Raw genomic sequence first — 7,730 nt, forward strand, 5'->3', positions numbered from 1 at the left:
ACACCATATATATATATATACATACACACACACACATGATATATGTAATGTATAATATCGCATCACCTATATTACATATATATATAACTGACTATATATATGAATATACTATATGTATAGTTCAACCAGCCAAACCTGTTCCTGAGTTCAGAGAAATGAAATGAATAATAGGACCACCCATACACACTTACAAGAATGTGCAGACCAACTTTATTCCCAATATCCCCAAACTGGAAATAATGAACTATCCAGAGTGAATAGAAAAATGGTGGCATTCCCATAGTGTGGGACTCAACACAACATAAAGGATACATTTCAGCTGGATGCAGTCCATGAGGGGAGGAAGTCAGACCCAAGATAGTAGACGGTAGGGTTCTATTTATATAACGTTCAGGAACTGGCAAAACAAATACTTATTGATCGTCATCAGACAGTAGTTACACTTGGAGTGTTGTTACCTTCGGAGGGAGGGAGAACGAGGAAGCCTGGGGAGCTGGACATACTCTCTCCGGATGTGGGTGGCGGGTTAAAGTTACGTGCGTTGTGTGCTGAAGATTTGCACCCTTCGCCACATATGTGACCGTCTCTTCCAGCTCGCCCTGTGAGCGGAAGGATTTTGTTTGGTTTACTGGTTGAGTGTGGCTGTCACATGACGGGTGCTGCACGTTGAAGGAAGGTTGTGTGGGTGAACCAGAGCCGGCGCGGTTTTCCCATGGAAATGGTACCCCAGTCGCCACAAACCAGATTTTGGCATTGGATCTACTTTCCTTCAAACACGTTGCTCGTTAATTGAATCCTGTTTAGAAAGGATTAGCCTGGAGAGGAGCCCACTTGAAGTTGCATGTGCAGAGGAAAACCGCAGTGGCCTGGTCCTGACGGGCAGCTGCACAGCTGTGTGGCGGTTCCCGGAGCTCCAGGAACACCGCGGCTGGTTCTCAGCGACCCGTCTAGACGGCCGTGAGGAGCTGAATCATGTGTTAGAGGAACCCGGAGGAACTTTGGTCTGCGTCCAAAACGGGGATTTTAACAACAGTTTAGAAATTAATGTATAGCAAGAATGAAAGGAAGAAGAGCCATGTGTACAGGAGAACGTGGTGTAGGATAAAGACAGCATTTTAATTCTCTTGGGGACTTGATGGTGAATTGGCAAAGTAGTTCTGGACAGTTGGCCATGAGAAGAAAAACTCTGGCTTCCTATTCACACTACGTATAGCATTAAATTTGATCAATTAAAGATCATGTGTAAGAAAGAAAAGATAAAAGATGTGAGGAGATAATTTACGAGAATATACCGATCACTTTAGGAATATGGGAGACACACTTACGCAACGTAGGAAATCTGTAAAAGCCCAAAGAGAAAGATGGGCGGAGAGGGTCACATAGGAAAGTTCCCTTCAAACGTTTGGAGTGTTAAAAGACGCCGTGAACTGAGTCAAACTGACAACCTAGTGACAATATTTGCTGTGAATATAATAGATAAAGAGTCATTTCCTTTATAAATATAAAAGCTGTTACAGATTTGTAAGATGAAAGAAAGTAACTCAATAAAAAATGGAAATATGAGCACTAAAGATATGAGCAGGAAATGCGGAGGAAAGCGTGTTTCTACGGACGTCGGTAGCCAGCAAAAGGCACGTCAGAGCAGTAAGACGACGCCATTCTGTCGTTGATCAGATGGGTGGAAATGAATTCACGTTCTCATTTCTTCGGTTCTTTAGGGGTTTTTTTTGACATTCCATCCTTAAATGCTTTTCAAAGGGAAAGGGGAACTTAATATTTCCCTTCAGAACTGGGGGACTTCTGGTTGAAGGTCAGGTACACAGAGCTGGCTGGAAGCCTGACCAGGCACGGGGCAGCTGCTCACGCACAGGAAAGCAGGGCTCGAGCCTCCCCCGATGCCCAGCTCCTGGGGTGGAGCCGGCCCCAAAACTGGCCCCAGCCCCAGGCACATTCTCACCTCCCAACATTTTCTGGGAATAACACCTTAAAGGGATACTCTTCTCTACCCTTTATGAAGAAAAAGAAGAAATTTGTGCCTCAGGAAAGAGAGGACAGCCTGTCCTTTTAATGTCCTGTCGAGCACCGTGACTGTCCCACGAGGGTTATCTAGTCGTGTAGGAGAACGCATTTTTATTGGGTTTGTTACTCACTGTTGATTGAACGTGTAGATTAGTGAAGACACGTGTTAATTGATAATTTTGGCCTATCAGCAGTATCAGTGACTTCTGTCCCATAGAAAAGATAACCCCAGTGGTTGTGGTTTTATTGTCTTCTAGGATATTACCCAGTTTTGTAGCTGGCCTAAACTTATTCTAGGGTTCTTCTTTCAAATGACTGCGCGCACTTCATTTCTCAGATATTTTTCGGACTAGTTTCACCATCCTGCTCATTCTCTCATCAATTAATTGAACAGATCCTTATATGAGTCATGGTTTTAACTTCTTGAAAACTACACTTCAATGCTCTTTCTTGATGTTATCCAGTGTTCAAAGCCCAGCCTGATGCTCATTTTTTCTAGAGATCTCTAACCACCCCAGACGATCTCTACCTGCCCTGAACGACCATAGCGACCACCTTTTCCAACCGGGAGCCCTAAGGTTTCTTTAACGTGCTGGGAGGCCAGGGAAAGGAGAAGAAGTGGGAGGGACGTGTCGGTGATGGTCACGCATGTTGGCCCCACCGCCCTGTTTTAGGGACCGTTTCCTTGTGTACGAGGAAGTGTGTTAGACTTTGCAGGCTGTGTGGTCTTTGTCCCAACTACTCAGGTCTGCCTGGCAGCAAGAAATCAGCCGTTGACAAGATATAATGGAGCAAATGTGGGTGTGCTACGATAAATCTTTATAAACACCGAAATTCGAATTTCATATAATTTTCACATGTCTTGATGCATTACTTTTCTTTCAGTTTTTTTTGCCATTTTAAATGGAAAAACATTGTCAGCCGTAGGCTGTCCCGGAGCAGCAGGGGACCTGACTTGGCCGCCGGCCTCCTGCGGCATTGAAGGAGCCTGCAGTTCTCCCATAGGTCATCTGTAGTCCATACTGTTGCTATTGTGTTGTCTGGTCAGGGTCTCAGGATGTATGTTTGTGAGGGCGGGTGCCTCATACTTCCTTGGAAAGCTCTTAAGGACCAAGTTCATTGGAGCAAAGCAGGCTCGATGACTGTTGAGTAGGAGAAAGAGGTTTGCTTGGCATCAGCCTGGCCTGAGGAAGGTCTGGGTAGTGGCCGACTGCTCCTCTGAGCAGGTGGAAGGTTCAGGAAGAAGCCAAGGGAATGGCACCCTCAGAGAAATCCTTGAAAGACACCCAGGAAATGTAGTCGGCTACCATGTAGCCCTTTGAGTAAGATCGAGAGTAACCAGGAGGCAGGTGGCCCTTTTCCATCACAGTGAAGCCACCAGAAAAAAGCCAGCTCTGACCTCCTTGGGTGCCTGCAATGCCCTTCTGTGTCTCTAAGGATCAGGTGCTGATGAGGGACGCTTCGTGCCTGTTCTCCAGGCCGGTCCTTTGACAAGGGCGCACCTTCCCGCCGTCTGACATATAGTCTGCAACTGTTTGCTCACTTCCAAAAAGTCTTCCTCACTTTCCGTCCTCTCTCCTTCCCAACACACACACACGCATGCACACACACACACATGTGCACACGCACGCATAGGCCTGGGCAGGCCTCCTCCACGGCAGGGCCAGCGCTCATCTTCGTATTTACTGTGCGTAGGACATCATCGGGACTCGGCAGCTTTTTTTTTTCTTCTGTTTTTGGAATGGGGCTTTTAAATAGCACCTCGCTTAATGCAGCCATTTAAAGAGGTCTCTGAAACACCTGATTTTCATCTGGTTTTATCTTTGTGGCCAGGGAGTGTGAAGGGACAGGAAGAAGAAACAGACTTGGATTTTCATGTGAATCCTCATAGATGCCCCCTTTAAACTCCAGAGTGGTGGTCCCCAGAGCACCATTGCTGGACCCCATCCTGGAGGTTCCGATGGAGGAAGTCTGGGGAAGGAGCCAAAATCTCACATGTCTAGCAAATTCTCAGGACAGGCTGCCGCTGCTGCTGTGGGACCACACTTTGGGAGCCAGTGTTCCAGAAGATTAGGTCCACAGCTCCCCTATACCAATGGGAAGTTTGGGAATTCATCTTTTGACTTGGAGGCCTCCAGCCTTATGATCAGCCTCTGTCTCCAATCCCAGACCTCCGATTTCCATCCCAGCCCACATCACCACTATCCTCTGGCCAGGACAAAAGAGGATGAAAGCAGCAAAGAAGGATCTGAGATTGTTTCAAATTCAAGTACAAGAAACTGACAAAAACTTTGGTTTACAGGAAGGAATTAGCCTTGAAGAGGGAGTATAATTTTTGAGCTCATAGAGTGATCCTCCAAGAGGGATTTGGGGCTAATTTGGGAATTAGGTGGAAAAGCAGCTTTCCGCCAAGAAATCACACAATACTGGTCACACCCACCACCGGAAATACTTCCATCTTCCAGTGGGTATTTAATACTGTGCCTGGGCAGGGGGCATGAGGGGTGGGGAAGGCTGCAAAGGGAGGGAGGGGCCAGATCCTGGAGATGGCTTTGTCATACTTTGAATGACAAAGAAATCTGCCCTTGGCAAACTAGACTACAACTTTGCCTTTCTCTCCCACGTTCTCTACACAGCAGCCAGAAAGGCATTTCTAAATGAAATTCAGCCCTGTCTTACCCCAGCTTAAATCCTCCAGCTCCAACTAGTGCCCTCAGGATTGAATTGGGACTGTGGCAATGCAGGCCCCTGCTTCCCTCCCCAGTCCCATGTCAGGAGATATCCTCCCCTGCCAGCACGCATGCACACCCGCATGCACACACACACGCACACACACATGAACGCTCACATGCGTGCACACATACGCACGCACACTCACATACGCGTGTGCACACACGCACGGCCATCACAGGCACACACACACACGCACACGTGTGTGTGCACACGCACGCTCGCACATATGCACACGCACACACACATGAACGCTCACATGCGTGCACACATACGCACGCACACTCACATACGCGTGTGCACACACGCACGGCCATCACAGGCACACACACACGCACACGTGTGTGTGCACACGCACGCTCGCACATATGCACACGCACACACACGTGCATGTGTGTGCACTCACACAGATGCACGCACATACATGCACACAGATGCACACACATGCATACACGTGTGCGTGCACACACAAAGCTCTGCTCCAACCGTTCTCGTGGGCTTTGCACATTCTCTTCCCTCTTCACTTTCCTCACCCCCTGCTTTCCCTCTATGTTCTCACCCAGGTTAAGACTCCCCTTAAACTTCCTCTGGGAAGTCTTTCCTGACCCAGAGGAAAAGATATGTGTCCCTCACAGGCTCCAGGACTACACAGTGACTGCTTGATCCCTGTAGGCCCCAGGGGCAGCTACCCCAGGACACATCTTTCTCAGTGGATTGCAATGATCTGTTTACTGCTGTCTCCCCCATTACACTGTGAGCTCCCTGAGAGCAAGAACTGTGTCCCTGGAACCTAAAACCATACCTAGCACACAGTCAGTAAGTACCTATGGAATTAGTGGATAAAGAATATTATCTTTTTTAAAAATACAGACATTGGAATTTTGAATTAAAATTTTTATTCTAGAAAATTTGGAAAATACGACAAAGTACAAAGAAGGAAATTAAAATCATTTGTAATCCCCCTATTTTGAGGTAGCCCCTTTTAGTTTATGCATTAATTTTTGAGAAAGGGGATACTATGTAAAAAGGAGAATGTAGGAGCTTTCTGGCAACGATGTGTATTGCATAGAGAATGGAATTAAAAGACCAGTTAGATGAGGGTTCAAACTCTGGGTATAAAACGACAAGTGCATGGACAGAGGACAAGAGAACAAAGCCGTGAGATGCATGGGTAAGTAGCAGGTGCGGTGGCAGGACCTGGTAATGGATTCGAGGAGGCGGGGAGCGGGGAGCCGAGCAGAGAGATGCTGTCTGCTGACCTAAAGGTTAATAAACTGTTGAGTAAATGGAAGATTTTGAGATTGAAAGAACAGAGGTGTCCTTCTCTCATCGATTTCTTCATCAAATATGTATTGGGCGTCTGGTCTGCTCCAGGCACTGGTGAGGAATGGACACGACCGCAGCCACTGAGCCCGAGCACCACTGCGGAGAGGCCACCTCGCCCGTCCTCGTGTCAACTGCACCGTAACCTCCACACTGTACAAGATGGCAACAGTTCTCAGCGATTTCTTGAGACGTCAGCGTGAGAGCCAACGTCCTGACCACACGACAGGTCTCTGCAGGTAGGCTCCATTGTTGATCAATACTGAACAGACGGGCTTAGTGCACTAATGCCCACAGAACACTTGCTTTCCCTCCAACTCATGTAACTGCCCCCCCTTTTCTCTCCCTCCTAACAACCCCTTGCTTTCACCCTGCAGTGGGACAATACTGGGTTTCCATCCGAACGCGCTCCCCGAATTGCGGCTCTTTATTTTCTGGGTAAAGGTACATCAGTGAGCACAGCAGCAAACTGCTGGCCTCCTGCAGCTGTGGCTCGGGTCGCCCACACATGGTCCCGTGGACAGAACGGGCAGGTTTAGGCTGGGAGAACAATCGAGGAAAGTTATCAAGTCCTTTACAGAATTTTCCAAGAGCAGCTAATTCCTTTAATTCCCGAACACAGGCGTGTATGTTCGCGGCTGCCACACGAGTTGTGAGCCACTGTCTTTGGCCGGTGAAGAAAGCAGACAGTTGCTTCAGATGGAGGTAGAAAAACCCCTCCTTATGCAATGGCTAGTTTTTGGTTGGTTCCAGATGTGAACAGGCCAGAGTCCTTCCTGATGAAAATTGGGAATTAGTCTTGCTCTGAAGAGACATCCTCTAATAAAAAATTCCATTAATAGTCAATAGCTAGAAAAACCACAGAAAATTTCAGAAACTCCTGGAGAAAAAAAAACACTAAGTAAATAAAACGGCCCACTTGTGTAACACTGGTTACACAAGTGTTCACTTTGTGAAGATACTCTGAGATCAATAATTTGAGATTTATAATTTGGACACTTTTCTGTGTGTATATTGTAGAGCAATACAAATTTTACTTAAAAGCAAAATTGCTCCAGATACAGTGTCTTCTAAAAAAAAGAAAAGAAAAGAAAAAAACCAAGAATAAAACAAACCAGGGAAATCCTTCTCTGTTTCTCCGACAAGGAGAATGGTTGCTGCCTGAGGACAGGACACTGGTGTAGCCTGTGAGGAGCACTTTCCCGGCTTCCGACTCTGGAGTCGGTGAAGCTGGGCGCATCACATTCCAATTCCACCTTCTTTACGGGCTGGTTGGCCACTGGCAGATTGTTCAAACCCTTCAAGCTTCATGGAGCTCATCTGCAAAATGGGAAACCATCGACGTCTCAGAGTCGTTATGCATATGAACGAGGTGATGTGTGTGCCGGGTCTGGCCCGGTGCTTGCCATACGGAGCGCCCACACGAGTGTTCCGTCCTCACTTCCTCCAGCAACATCCCTCTTTTACACCTTCCCAGACGTTCACAGGTCTGAGCTCCCATTGAAGGCAAAGGGAGATGCTACTGGGACAAATACGCCAAAGACTGGAAAGCAGGAGAGGCCCGAGGAGGAGCCAAGGCCAGCCAGGCGCTGGCACTCATGAGTAACAAGGAAAATGTGAAGGAATCGTTGTCATTACTGAAACCCAGCCAGACACTG

General features: G+C 47.4%; 1 long non-coding RNA gene across 1 annotated transcript in view; it reads left to right on the forward strand.

Moving 5' to 3' along the window:
• The window catches only part of LOC121102861, a 35,400-nt gene extending 28,041 nt beyond the window's left edge, over positions 1 to 7,359 (forward strand). Inside the window, exon 4 of the long non-coding RNA XR_005834954.1 lies at positions 6,124 to 7,359. This is a non-coding gene — a long non-coding RNA (uncharacterized LOC121102861). The remainder of the gene's footprint in view (positions 1 to 6,123) is intronic.
• Positions 7,360 to 7,730: the final 371 nt, after the last annotated feature.

Source organism: Ursus maritimus, unplaced genomic scaffold (assembly GCF_017311325.1).
Source record: "Ursus maritimus isolate PB19 unplaced genomic scaffold, ASM1731132v1 scaffold_16, whole genome shotgun sequence".
NCBI lineage: Eukaryota > Metazoa > Chordata > Mammalia > Carnivora > Ursidae > Ursus > Ursus maritimus.